Raw genomic sequence first — 25,290 nt, 5'->3', positions numbered from 1 at the left:
TTTAATATTAATAGCTATTTTTGAAAAAATATACTTTATTCACATAAAAACTAAAGACACAATACAAAACGTTTCAAATTATTATAACAGGAAATGCAACGACATTCACATTTTCTCCAGAGATCACGATGCACTCTGGGGTGCTTCAGTTCAGTAATGAGAACATTGCATATATTTGAATATTTTCATTACAGGGAGTACAATTCTCTTCAAACCATATACATCGATCATGTTCCACTCTGAGTGCTTCAATACATTTGCACAGAGATAGGATTAAGGACAAAGTCTGAAAGGTTTTACCCGGTTACCAGCCCCTCGGAAAGGACTTACACAGTGGCCTTTCCCCATTGCGCCTTATTTATTTTCTTTTGTTTTTCAATTTTTTTTTGTTCTCTCTCTCCTCCCCCGCTGGCTTTTTTGTGTTTGCTGCCCCAAGCTTGAATGCATCCCTCAACCCCTCCCGCCCCCACTTTGAGGGCAGTATGCGGTGGCGCAGATACCTCGGCTGTGCATAATGGATCTGATGGGGAGTGCCCTTCTCACCACCAGACAAGCTAGGTGTTGGTGCTTGTTTGAAAGCCTGGTGCTGAGACATTCTGCCAAATGACACTGACAGTCTGCTCAGGGAAACATCCAACAGGATCCACCATCTCCTTTCCCCTCAGAGCCTTGAGGACATTACATACAGACCATTGCTTGATCACTTTGTGGTCAGAGGTGATTTTCTGAACAAATTTTTCCATGAGGGACAGTGATATGGCACAGTCCAACTACTTGAAGTGTTCCATGCCAATGTGACCAGACCCACCCTTTGCAAGACTGAGGACAGGTAGAACCTCAGCATGTAGTGACACTTGGTTAATGCAGCTGCACACAAAGGTGGTCGTTAGGATGAGGACGGCATTCAGTACATCTTTTCCTCCTTTATCCAGAGATTTGTGCATGGAGTCCCGATGGACACAATCCATCTTGGATCTCCAGATGAACTTGAAGATGGTTCGGGTGACTGCTACAGCACAGGATCAGGGTATGGGCCAGACCCAGGCCATGTACAGCAACCCCAAGAGTATCATACATCTGATGACCAGTTTCTGCTTTACCTTGGCAACACATTCCTTTCAGTGTTTGGCACACACCCCAGCCACTCTGAACCATATCCCCAGCACCTTCAGGTAATCTAACCTGATGATGAAGGGGACAAATTCCAATAACACTCAATCAGCGCTGGGTTAGGCGCGCCACTATAAGAGAAAATTTGGAGTCCCTGTTCGAAGTTGATGAGTCCGAAGTCCTTATTGATAATATTAAACTATGGTAACAATCATGATTTTATTTCAGCATAGATGAGACTTAATACGAAATAGTAGATGGGTATGGAGAAGTAATCAAAGACAATTAAAGAGGCGGCATGCTCGCACAGTGGTTAGCAGTGCTGTCTTACAGCTCCTGGGATCAGGGTTTAATTGTGCCCTTGCATGTTCTCCCTGCGTCTGAACACAGCTGAGACTCAGAGCAATAGAGGTGAATGAGAATAAGCAAAATAAGTTGATGTCTGGCCATTGCAAGGTTAACTTAAAATGAATATTACTTTTCAAATAAATTTTAAGAACTGATTATCCTGAATATGTAAAACTGTAAAATCAGTTGGTTTTTGCGTTGGAATTATTTAGCTTTACTTGAAAGAAATTAATTTTTTTACTTAAGTAGAAATTGTCCAAAATCTGCATTCATTTATAGTGTAGGCTCAAGTTTGTACATTGGTAATGTGCCATTTAAAAGCAACCATCAGATATATTGCCTGGAAGGTGGGTCATATCGTAGGCAAAATAGGCGGATTAAAGTTTACTTTCCCTCATAGTAAGAAGTTTCACAACTCCAGGTTAAAGTCCAACAGGTTTGTTTGGAATCACAAGCTTTCGGAGCACCGTACCTTCTTCATCTTACTGTGCCCACCCCAGTCCAACACCAGCATTTCCACATTATGGCTACTTTACCTCATAGTCAGAAGGGCACATTCTCTCCAAAGATGCTGCCATACCTGCTGAGTTTGTCCAGCATTTTCTGTTTTTATTTCAGATTTCCAACATCCGCAGTATTTTACTTTTAATTTTGTGTCAAATCTTGCCCTGGTTGTTGCAGTAACCAGATGGTACTAGATTTAGCAAACACTCCACCCAGTGATAAAGGAGCTCATTTAAACAAGCAAAACCTACATCAGGAGTTCTGTAATGATTTAAAATGCAGCAAATTTTGGCTACATTGGGAGCTAATTTTGTATATATAAAACAAGTTCAACATAAGTATAAATTACAGATTTTGGAGGAGCAGGCACTGATTTGTTTTAATTTAAAAATTTGCCCACCACATACAATTGACTGTTACAATGGTTACATGTAGAATGTTGGCCTAATTTACTATCCCATTGAACCAACTTGAAAGGACACTCTGCAAACTGAATATTACAGCACTTGCATCATTTCTTGCGTGGAGCTTCCACCTCGCAAAGCATCAAAGGCTAACACTTTAACAGTAATTTACCACTGTCCCATTAGTGTGATTTGCAAACAAGTTTTGAGCTTTCTAAAAAAAAACTTGTCCATCTAATGTGTGCTGTATAATTTGTGTGCATGTAGCAGAACTGTATTGACATTCTTCTTTGTGTTATAAGCAATAGATTGTGAATTGTTATAAATATTGGGTGGTAGGTAGAATTATAAATTGGCTTATTTTCGGTTATCTAGCAGTTATTTTATCTCATCAGTTTTTTAAAAATAAACAAACATGACTTACAGGAAGTTTTCTTTTACAAATTAACAACTGATGACAGTCTAGTTGTAGAGAACTGTAGATTGCTTTCTCAAAAAAAGGGGCAAAAATTTTGAATAATTTCCTATAACGCAGGAGAAACATCTTCCATGCTGTGCATTTGGAAGTAATTCAGATTCCTGAAAAGGTATGCTGCTTTGCAAATTGTTCTTAAAGCCCAACCTTATAATCAAGTTTTTCAACAAGGGTATCATTTTAGTTGTGATGAAGTGCACTTGATGTTAAGTACCTTATTCTTCATTTAGCATAGGAGCAATTGTAAGCTAAGGCCCAGTAAAGTGAGCCTCTCAGGGATAAAAGTCATCTTCATATTTATGCAAAAAAAACCCCAGACTATTGATATGTTGCACATATTCAAAGCTTTAACATTGAATGTTTAAAGACAATAAAGGCACCATTTAACTGAAACATTAGTCATTTTAACCCCGAAAATGGATGGGTTTGAGTCATGCTGGTAGTAAAAATTACAAAAATAAACTTGCCTCCATTAAACCTGGAAGTGGGCGGGATGAGGGACAGGTGAGCAATCTGCTCTTGGGAGGTGGGTTGGTTGTTGAAATCTTTTTAAGGAGGCTATGTACTTTCATTTTAGTAAAGTTTGTATCTTCAAAGGCTGCTGTTCTGGTTTCACTGGCATCAGGAATCCTTGATGTGGAGATGCCGGCATTGGACTGGGGTAAGCACAGTAAGAAGTCTCACAGCACCAGGTTAAAGTCCAACAGGTTTATTTGGTAGCACAAGCCACAAGCTTTCGGAGCACTGCTCCTTCGTCAGGTGAGTGGGAGTTCTGATCATCAGAATTCCCACTCACCTGATGAAGGGGCAGTGCTCCGAAAGCTAGTGGTTTATGCTACCAGGTAAACCTGTTGGACTTTAACCTGGTGTTGTGAGACTTCTTATCAGGAATCCTGGCAGCAGGAGGAGGAGAGAAGGACTGAAATCACAATGAAAATGCCCCTGAAGCATGGCTTGTGGACTCGGAGGAGCAGAAATGTTCCCTCTGTGTACAATAAACTAACACTAAGCAATCTGATCTCTCAAATAGCACAAACCTCCTCCACAACCATGATATAGCTATCCACCTCCATCACTAAACCTACCCATGCAGTCATCTCTGTCCAACAGACAAGCTGATCAATCAGACTGGTTTTTAGATGGACAACCTGGAAGGGTGGGTGGATAGGGCAGGGGCTAGAAATCACATTCCCTGGAGTTACGATTCCACATTATTCAGGGAAACTCATATTCCTGGGTTTCCCAACCTCCCCTCCCCAAACCCCGCTTTCACAGTGAACTTCATTGCAGTGTTAATGTAAGCCTACCTGCGACACTAATAAATAAACTTTTACAAGCTCACCCAGTAATCATCAAGGCCTTGGAGACTAGGAGATCCCAGTGCCAATTCTGTGAATTCGCTTTACTAGTTTATGTACTACACTGGTTAACAGGGCACTAGAATTAGCCACCAAAAAGTAGCAACAACAACATTGCAGTTATTTCACACTCTCAATGTAATGAAACATCCTACAAGCAGTCCTCTATTTTATGTCGTTCGAGTGACGACGAATGACACATTATGTTTATAAATTGTCACCCATTTCAACTTTATAACATCAGTTTCAACTTTATGGCACCGCGCCAGCGGGTGCCCCATGAGTGATTTTGAGCTCTAGTTCAGAAACCAATCCCCCATTTATACCTTTGTTCCTCTGGGATAAATCGGTTCCCACTTACAATGTTTCAACTTGCAATTGATTCCTGAAAACCACAGAGTGTTGCAAGTCTGAGGACTGCCTACATTGTTCTTCTGGAAAGTTGTTTAGGGTTCATGCTTTTTGATATCTGTTTGATAACTACTCCTAATTGAAAGTGTGAATGTTGGCTGAGGACAGAATTGGTGCTCTCCAAGCTTACACAGCCTGCTGCTACTCACTTTGGAGGCTTGCAAATAAAAAGTATTCAATTATGTGACGTATTAAATGCTTTAAAAACTTTTCCCATTTTTGTAAAGAGAATCTGCTTTCACTAGAGTAACAGCCTGTTTTTGTTTCCATCTGAGTAGTTGATATGGCTTCAGGAACCATGTTGTGAATTTTCAAAAGTTTAAGATGGTCTTTGTTAAACTTTATTGAGTGGGCTCTGAAAAGCCTGCAGTTATTTGTAAAGTTGGATGTAAACCCACTTAATTAGTTTTAGAAAAAATGTTTTGGTTCCTCTGTCTTTTTCAAGTAGAAGTATAGAACTTGCATTTAATAGAGCCTCTGGATGCTATTCTGTATCGCCTTTGCTGTTTGCAGTGAGAATTGAAAAGAAATTAGGATTAAGGAAAAGAATAGAATGAAATAAATTTTAGTAATGTAGTTAAATGTTACATTGCCAAACCTTTGGGCATTGAAGAGGAATACTTTTAATTTTACTTTAAATTTACTCAACATTTCCTCTTCCTCAAATGTGCAAGTTATTTATCTTTTCAAACCTGCACTGAGGATTCAGTTAAACATAATGACTTTGGGTGGAGTGTTTAGAAGTTAAACTTCCGACACTCATTGCCTGTATCAATTAATGAACGCTAACTCACAGGCCCAGTGTGTACTGGTATTGACTGATGTGGCATCTAGCCAAATGAACTAGAGGCTGAATTTTCAGGTCAAAGGAGGCGGGCGGGGAATGAAAATACTGGCAACGGTTGGTGTTCTGGATTTCTGAAGTTGCGATTTTCACTAGAACAAGCTCAATGAGATCTTGTTGAAGGGCATGTTAACTCAGGTGCACAGATTGCATGCGCTTTCTGGGACAAACCGGGTGAATGGAGGGTGGTGGGGGGGGTGCAATCCTATGATCCCATCCAATCTATTAACCATGGCAATTCAGATTGTTAAAGAACTCATTGAGATCTTGTTAAGAGTTATGTTAACTGGGGGACACATTAACTGGGGTGCACGGGTTACAGGCACTTTCTGGGACAAACCAGGTAAATGGAAGTGGGAGCCATGGTCACCTCAGGTGGGCTCCATGAAAGGGTGAATAGTGCAGAGGGGAACTCACTGGCACACTGGTGCCTTGAGGTCAGCACAGGTTGTGGGGAAAGTGGTTAGTCGGTGCTCAAGCAGTGTAGCAGGTCATCATCCTTCTAGCTTTGTGGCTCCATAAGAAGAGGAGATAAGTCGGCCAAACACAATTGGTGAGCACAAGGAAGGCAGCAGCTGGCAATTGGGGCATGACTCTCAGAATTTGGGCCCAGTGATAAAGAAGAGTAGCTCTTTTTGCACAACTGTCAGTGCCTCGGGAATCAGGAGGGAAGAGAAGAGGGACAGAGAGCAGGAAGAGCTCCACATCAACAGTGCTGGAACCCTGCAAACTTCATCCTTTAATTTATGGAGGCCATACCTTCATAGTACCAGTAAAGACCGAGCTACCTTAAGATGACTGAAAACCAGTGGTGCAGGAGACTGTGACGCTCCAAGCAATGGTCACAGAGGTATGTGCCCTGGTTACTAAAGACCTCGTAGCACTGCTAGCCATAGAATCTCTACGGTACAGGAGGAGGCCTTTCGGCCCATTGAGTCTGTACCGACCACAATCCCACCCAGGCTGTATTGCCGTAACCAGGCACATTTACCCTGCTAATCCCTCTGACACTAGGGTCAATTTAGCATGGCCAATCAACCTAACCTGCACATCTTTGGACTGTGGGAGGAAAGTGCAAACGGGGAGAAAGTGCAAACTCCACACAGACAGTGACCCAAGGCCGCAATTGAACCTGGGTCTCTGGCGCTGTGAGGCAGCAGTACTAACCACTATGCCAGCGTGCCATCCTGCCAGTGGCCACAAAGTCACTTAGACTTTGAACTTCTTCACTTCTGGCTCCTTCTAAGGATCAGCTATGGACCATTACTACATGCCATTGCATGTCACTGATGTCTATTTGTAACAGCTGGTTAGTACATTTGTTGGGAATGCCAAAACTTCACAAATTGTATTTTTCTTTTAAAATATGTAAGGACGCTAATATTTGTACATTTAAAAGGTTAGAAGTTTAGCTTGGACCATCAACAAACATGCCTTTTCTAGGAAATCACATGATCTCAGCTATGATCACCATGGTATAGGATACAGGTTAGGGGGATGTGGAAAGAGTTGGGAGTGAAGAGTTGTTTGTTTGATGTATAATTATTTTATTTGATGTAAAAAATTGTTTTAAAGCAAAGGCTAATGATTTACTGGAAATCGCCTGACAGGGGAGCTTTAAGTTTTGAACCTGTTGTTCTCCACTCAATTGTGGGAAATAAGCCAAGAAGGAAGGCTTTAACTCTCTCTCTCTCTGCTTTACCTGGAATTCCATGTGTGGTTATCAACCTGAACTTAAAGAACCCTCATGAGTATAACTTGTCTGCATTTGGAAAGCTGAAGTTAAAAGAATTGATCCAGCTGTGTATTTTCCTCCACTCCAAAGCTCCATTGGTGAGAACCTCCAAACCTTCACATGAGGGAGTTCCACATCAACAGTGCTGAAACCCTGCAAACTTCATCCTTAATTTGTGGAGCATGTCTCTGCAAAGACCCTGGGTGGAATTTTCCCGTCCCGCCCACCATGGAAATCATAGTGGAACACAGATCATGCATAGGTCTGTTGATCGTGGGCGGGATTTTCTGGTCTTGGGGTGAGCACGGTTGGAAAATCCTGCCCCCTATCTGTTTTCGTGTGTGCATGCTGGGGTATTTTTAAAAAGGGATAGATAGTCATACTTTCAGAGTGTGTTAACCAGTTCTTGCAGCTTGGTTTAATAAAAAGTTTTATTTTATAATAAATCAATTATTTAGAGTTTATTGAAAGAAGATTGGTTGAAGTTTCTTTTATCCGGGGTCTAATGGTAGTGATGGTAAATAATTGGCCATTTAGGTAAATGAAGTAAACCTGCAGAGCAGTGGAGCTAGATAAACTATGCACTTTACTCCCATCCTGTTTGCAAGCACGGAGGGCAGTGGGTTTCACCTCTGTCGCTGAATTCCCTAAGCACAGGGCATCATCAACTACACCCATGTGGCCATCAAGGCACCCAGTGACCGGCAAGTGAGCTTCAGCAACAGGAAGGGCCTCCACTCCCTCAATGCTCAACCGGTCTAGAGACCATAACAAGAGTTTTCTGCATTTGTGTTCATTTTTCTGGCAGCAGCTATGATGCCTTCATCTTCTGTCAGTTCTTCATGCTCCTACCCAAACTTCATGGATGGATTCCAGGAAACAAGAGATATCCCTTGAAGAGATGGTTACTCACTCCTCTAAGGGAACCCGAGAAATATGCAGAGATTTGCTACAACCAAAGCTATCTATTCATTAGCACAGCCATTGACCAGGTCATTGGACTTCTGAAGATACGGTTCTAGTGCCTGGACTAGTTGGGTAGCGCCCTGCATTATACTCCTGCAAGGGTATCACTCATTGTAATGCTGCACTAGCCATAACCTGATCCTTCACAGAGTTGTGGAACTTGAAGACAGTGAAGCACTGGGTGGTCACAGCTCATTGGATGAAGAGGAGGTACAGGACATGAAAAAGGAGGAGATAGATGGACAATACAGAGGTTCCTCAGCTGTACATTCTAAGAAGTAAGAAAGTGCCTTGGGTACATATTCCTCACATCCTCAGGAGCAGCATGTGCCCTCATTTTCCTCAGCTGGTGTGTCTGAACAAAGAATCAAGAAACATACAGCACAGGAACAGACCCTTTGGCCCTCCAAGCCCATGCCGATCATGATGCCCCAACTAAACTAAAAAAAAACCTCTGCCCTTACTTGCACCATAAACCTGTATTCCCTCCCTCTTCATGTCAGCTGTTGGCTCAAGATCCAGAAGACTATCCTGAAGGCTCAGTGTTACACTTTCCATACTAGAGCAAATCATGTAATTGAACCTCTTACACTATACTGTACCCACTACTTGTCAGCTATTTCCATCCCTGGCTTTGATGGGCAGCCTCCTACTCTTCCTCACATCCCGGAAGAGGTAATTCCCAGCCCTGTATCTGTGAATCAAGGGGCTGCCCTGCTCCAGGTTCCAGATTGCTGCCTCTCCTGAGACATCTTTCACACAGAAGGTAAAGCAGTGAAATGATAGACACAGCAAAGGTTGCCGTGGTCTGCCTAAATCAGGCTTGTATTTGCCTCTGTACCGACGCTTATGTTTGCTAAGTCACTATTGAACTCATCTTCAAGCCAATTAAGGGCTGCCACAGTGAAACCGCGGCAGGATTTCTCTCTTCGGCAGGTTTGGGACCCAGAAATGGTCCCACCATCAATTACCCACCCCTAGAAGGAAACTTCTGCCCCAGGTGTCTTTCAGTTTAGATTCTCTGTCAGTGTTGAATAAACTGATTTCCACCTGGATAATGGTAGCACAATAATTGACTAGTAAATGATGACCTAAGTCCAAATGCTGATGTAGCAGTAAAGTGCCTGGTGCTACAAAGCTATGACTTCAGGGGAAAATAGTGAAGCAAGACCTGCACATCTATAAATAGGATAAAAGCAAATTACTGTGGATGCTGGAATCTGAAACCAAAAGAGAAAATGTTGGAAAATCTAAGCAGGTCTGGCAGCATCTGTAAGGGGAGAAAAGAGCTGACGTTTCGAGTCCAGATGATCCTTTGTCAAAGCTGTGGAAGCATTTTCTATTCTGGCATATAGGTGCTGATTACCACCTCATCATTCCACACCTATCTACATCATTTTTTAAAAATATTGGTGTCACAAGTAGGATTACGTTAACACCGCAATGAAGTTACTGTGAAAATCCCCTAGTCGCCACACTCCGGTGCCTGGTCAGGTACACTGAGGGAGAATTTAGCATGGCCGATGCACCTACCAGCACGCCTTTCGGACTATGGGAGGAAACCGGAGCAACTGGAGGAAACCCACGCAGACACTGGGAGAACAGACAGTGACCCAAGCCGGAAATCAAACCCGGGACCCTGGCGCTGTGAGGCAGCAGTGCTAACTTATTCTTTCATGGGATAATAATGTAAGGCTCAATAGATGCCAGTTTCTATGCCCCTTTTTAAATATTGGTATTAAATCAGCTACTTTCTCATCATCTGGCACTAGCATTTCTAATTAACCCTCATAAAAAGAATGCCAAAGATGTAGGTTTTGATAAGGACTTCTAAAGTATCCTTTGTATGCAAATTTGGCCAATTGACTTGTGCCTTTTTGCTTCCTCAGCCCATAAGTGACTACATTATCTAAAGTTTCTATTTATTTTTGTACTTCCTCCACACCCTAGAAATTCAAATATCCACAAACTTGTTTGTGAGCACAGAAAAGATTTTCTTAATATATTTGCTGCCCTGTGGCCACTTGGATCCCAAATGTGTTGTACAATTTTCAGTGGCTTTACTAACTTATTTTAACCTATTTGCTTTTAAAAACATTTATAAAAATATTTCACCTTTCTTTTAATATTTCCTGCTTTGTTGTTCTAATTTTCTAGGAAACATATCTCCTATTTTAAGCACCCAGTTTCTGCATCAAACTAGGGTTACCAACTCTTGTTAGACATATTTTTGGACGGTTGAATATGTGACATCTGAACATGTAACACTTTCGCACAATTTGAGAACTTTATTGCAAAGCTTGGATTCTTGTAGCATGGCACAGTGGTTAGCACTGCTGCCTCACAGTGCCAGTAACCTGGGTTCAATTCCAGCCTTGGGTGACTCTGTGAAGTTTGCACATTCTCCCCATGTTTGTGTGGGTTTCCTTTGGGTGCTCTGATTTCCTCCCACAGTCCAAAGATGTGAAGGTTAGGTGGATTGGCCATGCTAAATTAACTCTTTGTGTAGAAAGATGGGCAGGTTAGGTGGATTATGATACATGTGTGGTGTTACAGGGATAGATCAGAGGGGAGGGCCAGGTTGGGATGTTCTTTCAGTGAGTCAGTGCAGATTCAATCGGTGGGATGGCCTCTTTCTGCATTATAGGGATTCTATGATTCTTTGCTTATGATGTGGTGTTAGCAGTTGTCAGGTGAGAAGTTTTGAGCACCAGTACAATCAGTAACTGTTGAGAAGATAATTGTTTGGTATAAAGGGTGATGATGGCGAGTTCCAATGAAGACGGTGGGGGGGTGGGGTGGTGGGTGCGGAGTGGAAAAAGGTAGCATTAGCAAAGTAAACAGCCTGAATGATGTGCAACTAATGGTTTGAGACTTGGACCATTTAGATTTTGTCATTGTACAATGAGGTTGTTCTCCCTGAACTTCAGTCAGAGGTTTCAACTGCTGATCATGTTATTCCCCCATCAATGCCTTTCAACTTCAATTGAAAATCCTAGTTACAGACAAACTAAAACGTGACAGATAGTGGTAATATAGGAATTCATGAAATCAACTGTAATTACACACCGTTTTATCAGCCTGGAAATGGTACCTTTTGAGAAAAAAACAATTACTTGGAGCCCTGTATGGAATTGAAGGAGGATGTGAAGTTCCCTGCTTCTATAAATTTATACATTGTCACTGCTTACGTAAGTGGCCACTTTTATATTCTTGTGCATCTAAGATTGCAGCCAGAGAGCAAACCAATAGATAACAATTCACACTTTCTCATACCAAAGACCGCAACGTTCATGCCAGATACCCACAAAGTCTTGCACTACCAAAAGCTTTCTGCTGTATGAGAAGAGTGGCTAGAGTCATATTCTGGCCATTGGTACTGCTGCACTACTGTAACAGAGCCAGGTAAAAAGCAAACTCATCTAATTAAGAGAATATTTTCTGTTGGACTGCTTTTTACAGTGCCTAGAGATCAATTCTCAACTCCAAGAAACTTACATACTGGCAGAATAGGCAACCTTTAAAAAGGAGTCTCAAGTAGACGGCCAAACGTGGAGAACTGCTCCCTCTAAGAGAACACCCATGACTGCACCAGCGTGACATGTTCCATTTTTCACACCAACCGACCTCTGGCCTCAGTAATTTAAGAACAGTTTTGTGCTGCAAGTTCAATCTCTTTATGAACCATGTTGGGACTCTGCTAACTTAGCTTGTATGGAACCTTTATAGCCTTTTTCACGAGATATTTATTTTGTCAGTGAGGCTGAGGTTTTCAAGTGAAAGATTTAGTGTATAATGCACTGCACCATCCAGTTAACATCTTTGCCACCCATCTCACCCTTGGCAGTTTCTCCATCTCCTTTGTCTTGTCTTTATAATCTTCTTGGCTACAATGCTACTCATGATTTTTTATGTTACATAACATAGTTCTTTGCTTGTTTATCCTGCATTACTTCCATGGATCTTTTTCCCCCAATAACTACTTCATTCCTAGTTCTGTACTTTGCAAATTGTATTACTAGACATGATTCATTTTGTTGCCTGTCTTTTTTCCCTTTGACAGTGTGCTATCTGATGCAATTTCCTGAGCTCATTACCTCTCAATCTTCCTATCTAAAGTAGAATGTTTCTGTTGTATACATTTTCTTTGCTATCATAACCCTGACCTTCAACTCCACTGTATTTTGGACACTATAATATTGGTCACTCAAATATTTACTGTCTCTTGCTGGATGTCAAGTGTGCTTGTGTGTGTTTTTAACCAATTGGTTCACATATTGATCCAGTACCGTGCATGGTTTACGGGTGGGATTTTCAAGCCCCACCCACCTCAGGAATTATCAGGTCCCACTGAAAATCAATGGACTTTTAGCTGAGCCAAATCTCCATAAAAAGGCTGGAAATCCCAGCCTGTGTCTTAACTCTCCTTATAGATTTTCAAACCTATCCCTGGTAAATTGAAACTAAATATAACAACTCCATGTATGCCTGTACACTTTACCATATCATCCATGTTTTGCCCTGTCCATTGGTTATGATAGAATTGTATCCACCCATCCACTGGACACACATTTTGAAATAAAAACAGAAAATGCTGGAAAAAGAACTCATCAGGTTAGGCAGAATCTGTGTAGAGAGAGAAGCAGTTAACATGTTGGATCCAATTTCTCTTATTCCTATTTCACTTCATTGCCGACTGCCCTCCACTAAAAACAGGGTACATGTTTTCTCTTTTAAGTCATCTGCCTTGATTCCTCCTGTGTGGCTCATTGTAAAATCTTGCTTTATAATGCTTCAGTGACGATCCTCAGAACACTTACAACATTAAAGTGCTTATATAAATGCTTGTTGCTCACTCTCCATCTCCCCCTGCTTTGGTACCTGCTTGTAATCTGTGCATTCCAACCATTATTCATGTAAATTGAGGTTGTGTCTTTATATGCTCTGTTTGTGAACAGCATTCCCACTCACCTGAAGAAGGGGCTTGCAGCTCCGAAAGCTTGTGTGGCTTTTGCTACCAAATAAACCTGTTGGACTTTAACCTGGTGTTGTTAAACTTCTTACTGTAATCTGTGCAATCAGTGGTAGAGTGATGATATCACTAGACTGGTAAGAAGGAATGTCCTGCCCCAGATCCATTAGGTCCATGCTAATTCGCTGGGGACATGGGTTTATATTCCACCACTGCAGCTGGTGGAATTGAAATTTAATTTATTATTGCCAGAACATACAAGGAGTGATAATCATAGTTGAGGTGATAGAATCAGTCAAGAAGGAGGATGGTTTGCTGGTTGGGTGGCCAGTTTGGGAGAGGGGGTAGTTGGGTGGTTGGAGGGTGGGAGCGTAGTCCCCAATACGGGTTCAGAGATATTAGTAATACCCATTAGAAATGTATTTAGTACTTCTAGCCTTTCCTTTGGATTTAAAGCAAAGTTTTGGATTATTCCCAGTGCAGGATATTGCTCATTGAAGTTTAAACTTCTGGACAATTCCAGTTGAGTCTTTGGGGACCTTGGAGGGTCGGGGGGGTCTTCCAGACTATCCTCAGAGATGGAAATTCTGGGCCAGAAATTCAATTTAATAATAAAATCTGGAACTGAAATCTAGGCCAGAATTTTACTGGCCCACCCGCCACAGGAATCGGACCTCGGGCAGGATTTTACGGTTTCCGGATGAGCAAGGGCTTAACATTCCGCCTCTAGTCTCTGTAGTTGTGCCAGGACACTCTCATTGATTCTGAACCTTAGTCAATTTTTTCATCCAAATCTGTGTCATAGAAACTAAATTTAACACTGGAAATACTGTCCCAGAGGGCAGATCGCTATTGATTGTGTGTGGCATCAAGAAGCCTCAGCAAATCTGAGGTCATTGGAAATCAGGGTAACTCTGCTGGGTAGGAGTTGTACCTAGTCGTACAAAGGATTGTTGGATTGTGATTGTTGGAGGTTGATCATCACCGTACCAGGATATTGCTGCAGGAGTTTCTCAAGAAAGTTTCCTAGGCCCAATCATTTTCAGCTGCTTTATCAACAACCTTTCCACCACCGCCATGCCGATGCTATAGTTAAGAAAGCCCACCAATTCCTCTACTCTCTCAGAAGACTAAGGAAATTTGGCATGTCCGCTACGACTTTCACCAACTTTTACAGATGCACCATAGAAAGCATTCTTTCTGGTTGTATTACAGCTTGGTATGGCTCCTGTCTGTCCAAGACCGCAAGGAACTACAAAGGGTCGTGAATGAAGCCCAGTCCATCACTCAAACCAGCCTCTACACTTCCCACTGCCTCAGAAAAGCTGCCAGCATAATTAAGGACCCCATGCAGCCTGGACATACTCTCTTCCATCTTCTTCCGTCAGGAGAAAAATACAGAACTCTGAGGACACATACCAACCGACTCAAGAACAGCTTCTTCCCTGCTGCCATCAGACTTTTGAATGGACCTACCTAATGTTAAGCTGATCTTTCCCTACACCCTAGCTATGATTGTAACACTACATTCTGCACTCTTTCCTTTCCTTCTCTATGTACGGTATTTGTAGGGTAAATATGTGGGGTTACGGGGATAGGGCCTGGGTAGGATTGGTATCAGTGCAGGCTCAATTGACTGAATGGCCTCCTTCTGCACTGTAGGGATTCTATGATTCTAACTGCAGCAGCTAATTTGCATTTAGCAAGGTTCTGCAAACAGGAGTGAGAAAATGACTAGGCACCCAGCTTACGTGATAGTGGTTGAAGGATAACTATTGGCCAGGACAATCCCTGCTGATCTTCGAATAGTACCATTACATTGCTTAGATCCTTGAGAGCGCAGTTGGGACCTCCGACAGAGTGCAGTGTTCCCTCAGCAATGCTTTAAACTACTACACCTGGATTTTGTGTTCAAGTCTCTGAATACACAACCTTGTGACTCGTTAGTGAAAGGTAATGCAAAGCAGACACACCTTGGTGTTATTTAACATTCATGACTGAGTTAGTTAACACATGAGAGACATGACTAATTTATGCTGCATATTTCTGTCACTTCATTTTATAAAATGTTCCATACTGAAACAATAGTTAGCCTCTCCATGACTAATTATAAAGAAATGTTGCACGAGCAATATTTCTATCAATAGTTGACAGTGGGATATTCATTTGAAATGAAAGTTTGGATTTTGTTTTACTTGTAGAACTTTAGAATACGGCCAGAGGGAAAGGAGTATGAAATAGATTTGGTTTTTTTTCAGAAGGCATATTGGAAGATCAAATAAATTTTCTTTGTTTTTGGGGAGCAACCTAATTGCTCTGCCTGTTATTTGAACTATTTTTATGACTGGCTAATTAAGGAAGGAAATTACGTATTCATTGGGATGTTGCCTGTACACAGCAGGACCTGTGCTTAACCCTTTCCCTTCCTAGTGTTTCAATGGATTCTGTGGAAGGCAACCAATGACATGGTGGAAATAAACTACTGTGGTACGTTGTGGTTTTTAAAACAAATATGTATTAGGCAATTAAATAATTGCAGGTGATTCTGGTTTGGGATAAAGAACTTATTGGGCACTTGAGATTCTTATGGTTCCACATGAATGTCATTTAATTTGATTGCTGTGTAAATCAAATGTATTGTTCAAATAACCTTGGCTCTTAATTAGACATCAGTGATTAAAATAATGTCTTTGAGACTTGAAGATTATGTAATTTGAGAATCCAGATTGGCACAGCTATGTAATATTGGGTGTTGTGGTTTTATTAATGTACTGTCATTTTATTTTCCCATTATTGGTAATTATCAATGCGTTCTAATATTTTTCTTTAAAATCATGTTTTTGTCAATAGCCAAATTAACGAACAATAAATTTTAATTATAGTGCAAAACAAACAATTTCTGTTGCATCTTATAAAAGAACCCTTCTCGGGAGCCCCCTGAAAAACTGAATATTTACATTATTACGGCTATGCTTGAAGCCAGTTTCAAATATTTATCACCAACATTTTAACTTGATTTTTAAGAGATTTTGTTTTTCACATTTCAATGTGACAATTTAAATACCAAAGCCAATACAGGTAAAAAATAAGTAATTAAACAATAGTATGGATAAATAATTTATCGTCAATCTAACAGTAGTAGAATTGTGAAAATTGTGGCATTTTTCTTTCTTACAGGAATTTCTGTTTCATATTTGAATCCTTTCAGTTGGATTTTTAAATGTGAATAATGGAAATAATGCTGTAGACATTTGAGCAATCTAGAAGTTTTTTCTCTGCTTCATTTGTGTTTTTGTTCTGTCCTCTCTTTAAGGCTCTGACTTATGTTGGAGTACATTTCCACGGGTACAGGTAGCCCTCTGAAACAACCGCAAGCCAGTGACAGTGAATAAACTATTTAACTGCTGGGGCATCACATCTGAACCAGAACTTATTCTCACAACAACATGTACACATGTTGTGTCCCGCAGATGTCACTGGGCTGTAATTGGGACTGGCAGCTCTGGCTGATTTCTTTCTACCCCTGTCCTGTGTTCAAGGCTTCTAAGAAATATGACAACCGTATTGCTATCCTGTTGGAGATCAGCTGACTGCACAAATCGGAGCAAAAGAAGGTTTAAGCAGTGGTGTTACTGCAGTATTGAATAGAATGTGACCATACTTTCTCCAGTCTTTATAGGGATCTGTTATTGCAAATACAGTCCTCACTCGTATCAATTGTAAAGACTGGGGAGTCACTTTCATCGCCATCTTCGTACTGCTGTGATCCTCATTGCTATGGTAACTTGGTCTTCTAAAAGCAGATGCTATGTTTGCCTTTTTCTCTCCAGCCCTCGCTGCAGTACAACACAGCTGTTCAATTTTTGCTTTATTGTCCTGCCGTCTCTCGCCCCTCCCGACTGGTGATCTCGATACACTCCAATTAATGTTTAAAATAATGTTTTCTTTAGCTGAGAGCGATTGTTAAGCCCCGGATATACTGGTATTTTAATCAATTACAATTTTTCATTGTTCTGCATTGGAGCTGATAAATCCAGGTTGCACTCAATATCCAGTTCCATTATATCGTTAAATATAGATGTCTCAGATCAATAATGAACTAATCTGATCATACATTTATTTATATTACGGGTGACTGTGCTACTGTGAGCTAAACCCCAAGATTAAAGCACATTGTCTGTTTAGTGCTGCCTAAGTTTATTTGATTTTAAAAATGCGCGTTTGTAGAGGGTGGATGAAGATCTTGAAATGATCAGCCCTATGGTCGGTGTGACTTACTCACGCTCATTCGCCAAGCGGAAGAATAAAGAATCGACATTTTTGTGGGGATATTGGAGACTAACAGTTGGTCGTGTAGCATTACAGTTCAGACAGGAGGGGGTCCGCAAAAAAATATCAGAGCAAAAATAGTGAACAGTTTGGCAGCAATCTTCAAATATCTTTACTGTTTAAAAAGATGTATAAATATTTAATGGAAGACCGTATATAGGGTGGTTTTTAAAGGAGTAATTTAAACATTAAGACAACTATTTTTTTTGAACCAATCTTGGTAGGCAAGGTGGAACCGGAGCAGTGACACCTGGTGTGGGAGGTGCTGGATTATTATTGTGCTACGTTTCTGAGCTGTTGACATACACTGATCCAGGTTGCTCAGGGGGTGCACTGCCTGCTGTTGTTTGGCATGCTCCACACTGTTCTATCTTTTGCTCAGTGATTGGGTACAAGGTGAGTTAGGTTAATGTGATTGGCGCGTTTGAGTCACTAGCTCCGTGTTTTACATACTCTGACCCACCCACAACAGAAACTGATACTTCCCATGAGTTTGGAGCTTACGTACGATATGTACATTGTATGAGTGTAACGTGATTTTCAGGATTCTTGTACGCTTTCCTTGTTCTTTTGGACCTGTTTCTTTTTGCAAATCAAGGTGAGCTGCTATGAATTTTGCTTTGCATTTTGAGCATTTTCCTTATTAATTCTGGTACTTTGTGATGATTTTAAAACAGACGCCATTTTGCATTGAGGTATTAATTGTGTAGATTCAATGAAACATCTTTGAAACAGGTTCTCCCGAGTATAAGCTGTTTACTAGTTAGAATATTTGTTTTTATTTTGAATAATTTTGTGTTTTCTATTAAAGAAATATTCTTACCGTAATATTTCTACGTTGTGGCGATGCACTCGTTACCATGTCTAAACTTCTACCTGGTTTCTGTAAATGTAGTATTTAAAACATTTGTACTCAGGACTTGTCACTATCAAATACAATCAACGCTAACTATAGTTACTGCCACTGCATCTGTTACCGTTCTGGCTGTGAATCAGTTTATTTATTTCTAACAATTGTTATATCCTTGCACAAACAATGAACTTTAGCTGTTGATACTGGGCAGGGCAAATCACTCTTCCTAAATATATAAACTTTAAAAAAATCTATTGTTTGGGAACGTGACGTGTTGCAACTGGTCAGTGTGATCAGTACGGGGTCCTCCTTTGTCTCCGTTTCTTTTGTGTTTGCAGCCTCTTGCTGTCTGGGGAGGAGGAGGGGGTGGGGTGGCTTAATTAGGTGTTTGTTGCCTTTTGAACTGCCGTCTTAACGGCGTCTTTCTTGTGGGATTTGTATTATTTTGGCTTCCAGATTTCAGTAGTCTGTGCTTATAAGATTTGTAGGTGGTGCACTGTTATAATTTAAAGATCACAGTTAAGTACATTATCTTGAGGTTGACTTCAAAGAACACATGCATTGTGGAGAAGCCCACTAATGCAGTACACTGCTCCATTTAAAAATATGTTTATAAACTTTGAACTACATCTAAGAATAGCATAATGTATTGAATCAATTTCACATGGAAACTGAAGACATTTTCTGACTTTTGGGATGTACATTTATTGCTACATGCAAATTGTGCTCCCATTGCACCAGAACCTTTTTTCTTACCCATTGCCAACATTTTAGTACATGTTCAATATGCTCCCAAATGCTGCCTAAAAACCTCAAGGGTCAAATTTCTACTGGTAATAGTGAAATATAGGCAGAGTCTGTTTTTTGATTTAAATGAGTTACACTCAAAGGTATGTTCATGTTTTCCACAATCGTTCAGTCTGGTTCCAGACCTTGTTTGCTCCAGTCAGCTCATGCTCGTAGCCAGTCAAAATTGATTATTTCTGCCCATTGCACTGGTATTGGAAGGCTCTTCAATTTGCATTTTCTTAAGTGCACAGATACTATAAAATAGAATGGTTACGTTACAGAAGTGGTGATCGGACCAGCAATTTGCAGGAGCAATGCAGCTAGTTCCATTCCCCTGTTCTCCATAACCTCGCAAATTTTCCCTTCCAAGTTTCTTCTTGAAAGTCATAATCTGCCTCTACAGCACCTTCGGGCAGTGCAATTCAGATCATAACCATTAGCTGTGTTTTTTAAAAAACAGCTTTTCCCTCCTGTCACCTTTTTGGTTCTTTTGTCAATCACCTTAAATCAGTGTCCCCTGGTCCTCAACCCTTCCATCAATGGGAACAGTTCCTCCTGTGTCGACCCTGCTTGATATTTTGAACACATCTATCAAGTCTGTTATAATTCAGGTCAGAAACTCCAGTGTTTTATGAAGTCCGCCTGGATCATAATTTTTTAAACTTTGAATTGGCTAGGATGAGCAAGAGATATTTCACTTCAGGTATGATTCAAATGACCCACGAGAGAGCTTTTATCAAGAAAAGTTTATTTAAGAATACAGTTAACATATATGGAAAGAAAATTAGCAATACCTTTTACTAATTACAAACAAGAAAAGAACAATCATGATATAGTATCAACCTTAAGAGTTAAACACCGTTCCAATGAAACAAATCCCATAAACAAAACCTTTGCCCCAGGTTTAATACAGCAAAGACTAATGCTCACGTGATACTGGAATTTAGTCCTTTGGTTGAATGCTGCAATTCTCTTGAGGCACACATAGACAAGCTTGGAGTCAGAACTGCTTCAGTCCTTTGCTTGGAGAATTGAAACCCTGACTTCTCAGCCTTGTAACTTCCAGCAGCCTTCTGGATACACCCAGAACAGTTTGAAGTCAGAACAGCTACCTAGAACACCAGGGAGAGAGAGATTCTAGGCAAGCCTACCAACAGCAGATTTTCCACTCCAGGAAGGCAAGAAGCCTTGCTTTCAGCTAACCAGCAGAATTTTCAATATCAGGGAGAGAGAGATTAACACTGCTTTCAGTTTGATGTCCATTCCCTTCTAAACTAAAACTGAAAATGAATCCTTATATTTTTTTTCCTGGGGAGGAACCATCTGACTTTGACTTGTCAATCAATCTTCCCCCTCACAATGCAAAGTCATAAAAGATCCCAGAGTAAAAATAAACAAAACCCCATTTAAGCCATTATAGTAGCAATAAAAGGACTTCTAGCAGACGGGCCGGCAACAATGAAAAAAAACTGTAAAGGTCTGCTTACAACTGCAGAGAACAAAAAAAATCTCTTAAAGGTCCATTAATGTTATAAGTCTCCTCACAACCTTCCCTGCTAAAAGGAGAAGAACCACAGCTTTTCCAATATATTCATGTAAATGCAGTCTCTCACCCCTGGAACTTTTTCTAATATCTTTTCAGCACCCCCTCAAGTCTTCAATTCTGACAATGCACTTCAGAAGGATGTGGACATAATATTCCAGTTGTATTTGAACTAGTGTCTCATAAAGGCTCATCATAAGTTTCTTTTGTACTCTCATCCCGATTTATAAAGCACTGGATTCCTCATTTTTTTCGAATTACTTTCTCTACTGGTAGGCATGTTTTAAGATTTTCGTATTAAAAATTATTTGATTTACTAAGGAATCTGATTAGTGCACAGTAAAACTATTAAATTAATTCATTTTCATTTATTTTAAGTGGGTTAAACTCAGGTGGAGGAGTCCGAAAGATGTGCTGGTTAGGTGCATTGGCCATGCTAAATTCTCCCTCAGTGTGCCTGAACAGGCGCTGGAGTGTGGTGACTAGGGGATTTTCACAGTAACTTCATTGCAGTGTTAATGTAAGCCTACTTGTGACAGTAACAAATAAAATTTAAACAGACACCTTGATTTCAGACCTCAAACAGCAGCTGGTGTAATTATGATGTATCCACGAGTCTGAGAGCTACATGGACAGTACGTTCAGAGAGGTGGTGACACCACAGCTTAGGATCCGGGAGGGAGCGAGGGAATGGGTGACCACCAGGTAATCCAAGAGAACTAGTGCAGGATTCCTCTGGGGTCCTGCTCACAAATTGGTTTGCAGTTTAGAAAGCCGGTTCCTCCGAGGAGTGCAGTCAGAGACAAGTTTGCGGCATCATGAGTTGGTTGGCTGTACAGGAGGGGAGGAAGAACAATTGTGATAGGGTATTTGTTAGTTAGGGGAACAAATAGACATTCCTATGGCCTTAAATGTGACCCCAGGATGATGTGTTGCCTCCCTGGTGCCAGGGTCAAGAATGTCATAGAGTTGTTGCAGCATATTCTTCTGGGGGAGGATGAACAGCCAGAGGCTGTGGTCCACATTGGTCCCAATGACTGGAGCAGGAAGGGGAGGATGTGATCCTACAATCAGAATTTAGGGAGCTAGGTAGAAAACTAGCAGGCAGGACTCCAAATATAGTAATTGCTCAGAGTGCCACCTGCGAGTGAATACAAAATTAGGAGGATAAGGCAGATTGAATGCCTTCCTGGAAAGATAGTACAGGAGGGAGGATTTCTGAAACCAAAAGAGAAAATTCTGGAAAAAAATCAGCAGGTCTGGCAGCATCTGCAAGGAGAGAAAAGAGCTGATGTTTCGAGTCCCAGATGACCCTTTGTCAAAGCAGATTTCTGAACTGGTTCTAGGGCAGCTAGCACTCTGTCCAAGCTTCACCTGAACAGAGTTCCTTGCAGTACATTTTACTAATGCTGTTGGGAGGGCTTTAAATTAACTCAGTGCAGGAAGCAAGAGAAGATATTCGAAAGGAATACCAAGGTGCACAAAATACTATGAGAGATGGATAGCACGGGTAGAGGGAATGGTGAGTTAATAGGTGGAGTTGGAGGAAGGGAGAAAGTAATGAAGTCTAAATCAGGGTTACTGTGCACGTACATGAATGCACAGAGGACCGGAAAAAAGGTTGGTGAGTACAGATGCAGAATGCCATGCAAAATACGATGTGTGGCAATAACAGAGACCTGGCTCAAGGAAAGGCATTTCTGGATGTTGAATATTCCTGGCTATAGGGTACTTAGAAAAGATAGGAAGGGAAGGATATGGCTGGCGGTACTGGTTAAGGAGAGTGTTGCAGTGCTGGAGAAAGAGGATGACCCAGAGGGTTTAAGGACAGTATCAATCTGGTTAGCGCTAAGGAACAAAGAATGCAATTACATTGCTCAGTGTAGTCTATAGATCACCAACTAGTGAGAAGGATGTAGAGGAACAAATATGCAGGGAAATTACAGAATGATGCAAACATTATAGAGTAGTTATGGGTAATTAAAGTCTCCCATTATATGTAAACTGGAATAGTGGTAGTGTAAAGAGTGGAGAGGGCCAAATGTTCCTAGATGTGTTCAGGAAAATTCTCTACAACAGCATGTGTCCAGTCCAATGATGCACTGTTGGATCTGGTTCTTGAAAATAAGTTGGGCCAAATACATAAAGTGTCAATGGGGAACATTCAGGAGATGGTGATCATTGTAGCATAAGGTTTAAGATGATGGTGGAAAAAAACAATCGGCAATCAAGAGTAGGAATAATTAATTGAGGGAAGGTGAACTTAGAGGCAAGCGTGCCTCAGTGACTATTGTCTGATGGCTCTGACATCTATCATTATGAGGTGCTTCGAAAGGCTAGTCATGGCACAAGTCAATTCCAGCCTCCTGGACTACCTGGATCCACTACAGTTTGCCTACTGCCACAACAGGTCCACAGCAGACGCCATCTCCCTGGCCCTGCACTCAACCCTGCAACATCTAGATTACAAAGACAGCCATGTCAGACTCCTATTTATTGACTACAGCTCAGCCTTCAACACCATTATTCCCACGAAACTCATCTCCAATGTCCGTGGCCTGGGTCTCGGCACCTCCCTCTGCGACCGGATCCTGAACTTCTGAACTCCTAGACAATCAGTAAGGATAGGCAACAACACCTCCTCCACGATCATCCTCAACACCAGTGCCCCACAAGGCTGTGTTCTCAGCCCCCTACTATACCTCTTATACCTATGACTGTGTGGCCAAATTCCCCTCCAATTCGATTTTCAAGTTTACTGACAACACCACCGTTGTGGGACAGATCTCAAACAATGACAAGATAGAGTACAGGAATGAGATAGAGAATCTGGTGAACTGGTGTGGCGACAATAATCTCTCCCTTTAATGTCAGTAAAATGAGGGAGATTGTCATCGACTTCAGGAAGCGTAAAGGAGAACATGTCCCTGTCTACATCAACGGGGGCAAAGTAGAAAGGGTCGAGAGCTTCAAGTTTTTAAGTGTCCAGATCACCAACAACCTGGTCCTCCCATGCCGACACTATAGTTAAGAAAGCCCACCAACGCCTCTACTTTCTCAGAAGACTAAGGAAATTTGGCATGTCAGCTATGACCCTCATCAACTTTTACAGATGCACCATAGAAAGTATTCTTTCTGGTTGTATCACAGCTTGGTGTGGCTCCTGCTCTGCCCAAGACCGCAAGAAACTACAAAATGTCGTGAATGTAGCCCAATCCATCACGCGAACCAGCCTCCCATCCATTGACTCTGTCTACACTTCCCTCTGCCTTGGCAAAGCAGCCAGCATAATTAAGGACCCCGCGCACCCCGGACATTCTCTCTTCCACCTTCTTCTGTCGGGAAAAAGATACTAAAGTCTGAGGACATGCACCAACCGACTCGAGAACAGCTTCTTCCTGGCTGCCGTCAGACTTTTGAATGGACCTACCTTGCATTAAATTGATCATTCTCTATACACTAGCTATGACTGTTGCACTACATTCTGCACTCTCTCCTTTCCTTCTCTATGAATGGTATGCTTTGTCTATATAGCGCACAAGAAATAATACTTTTCACTGTATGCAAATACATGTGACAATAAATCAAATCAAAGAACAGAGCTGGGCCAGTTAGACTGGAACAAAAGGTTGTCTGGAAAAACTGTAGGTGAACAATGAGTTACCTTCAAAAAAGGAATGGTTCAGGGACAGTCAAAAGGCAAACACATTCAGAACTCCCTGACTGAAAAAGGAGCTAGAAATCAAGATAAAGAAGAAAAAGTTACAGGTGTCAAGTAGAAAATGCAACTGAGAGCCAAAAGGAATATAGAAGGTTCAGAGGGGAGGTGAAAAAGAGCATTAGAGAAGTAAAGAGGGATTATGAGGAAAGACTGGCAGCCAGCATAAAAGGGAATCTTATAGGCATATAAATAGTAAAGGGTGGTAAAAGAAGTAGTGTAGATTAGGGATGTAAAAAAAAATTACACATGGAGGCAGTGAGCATGGCTGAGATATTTATCAAGGAAGTAGATGCTATCCAGGCCATGGTGACAGAGGAGGAAACTCACTTGAAAGGTTCAAAATTGATTTGGATAAAATGTTGGATAGACAATGGGTACTTCAGGTTAACAAAGTGCCAGGAGCTGATAAGGTGCATCCAAGGATATTGAAAGAAGTGAGTGTTGAAATGGCAGGGGCACTAGACACTATTTTTCAGCCTTCCTAGGCTCCGAGGAGGTACAAGAGGACTGTGCTGCAAGCATTACACTCTTCAAAAAAAAAAGGTTGTAAGGACAAGCCCAGCAATTACAGACCAGTCAGTTTAACTTCAGTGATGGGGAAGCTTCTATAAGCAATTAGTCAGGTTCTACTAGTAGTCACTGGAAAAACGTGGGTTGATTAGGAAGAGCCAGCATTTCTAAAGGGGAAATCATGTTTAAATAACTTCCTGGACTTTCTTGCAGAGATAACAGAGGGTTAATGAAGATAATGCTGTCGATGTGGTGTACAGGGACTTTCAAAAGGCATTCAATACAGTGCCACACAACAGACTTGTGAGAAACGTTATAATTCATGGAATAAAAGGAACAAGAGGCAATGTAGATACAAAATTGGCTGAGTAATAGGAGACAGAGTATTAGTCAATGGATATTTTTCAAGCTGGAGGAA

At 41.2% G+C, this 25,290-nt stretch overlaps 1 protein-coding gene across 13 annotated transcripts in view; it reads left to right on the top strand.

The window, feature by feature from the left end:
- LOC144509397 (protein 4.1-like) overlaps positions 1-25,290 on the top strand; it is a 233,803-nt gene that overhangs the window by 33,820 nt on the left and 174,693 nt on the right. For 2 of the 13 annotated variants that reach the window (XM_078238206.1, XM_078238199.1), the window contains exon 1: positions 17,922-18,054. The exons of 10 other annotated variants lie outside the window; for them this stretch is intronic. The gene's annotated coding sequence lies outside the window, so the exon portion shown is untranslated. Of the gene's footprint in view, positions 1-17,921; positions 18,055-25,290 lie in introns of those variants that run through there. One more of the 13 variants, XM_078238196.1, reaches the window with a different exon arrangement.

The sequence above is a fragment of the Mustelus asterias genome, chromosome 21 (assembly GCF_964213995.1).
Source record: "Mustelus asterias chromosome 21, sMusAst1.hap1.1, whole genome shotgun sequence".
NCBI lineage: Eukaryota > Metazoa > Chordata > Chondrichthyes > Carcharhiniformes > Triakidae > Mustelus > Mustelus asterias.
The sequence above is the reverse complement of the archived record's forward strand: the minus strand, read 5'-3'. Positions and strand labels throughout refer to the sequence as shown.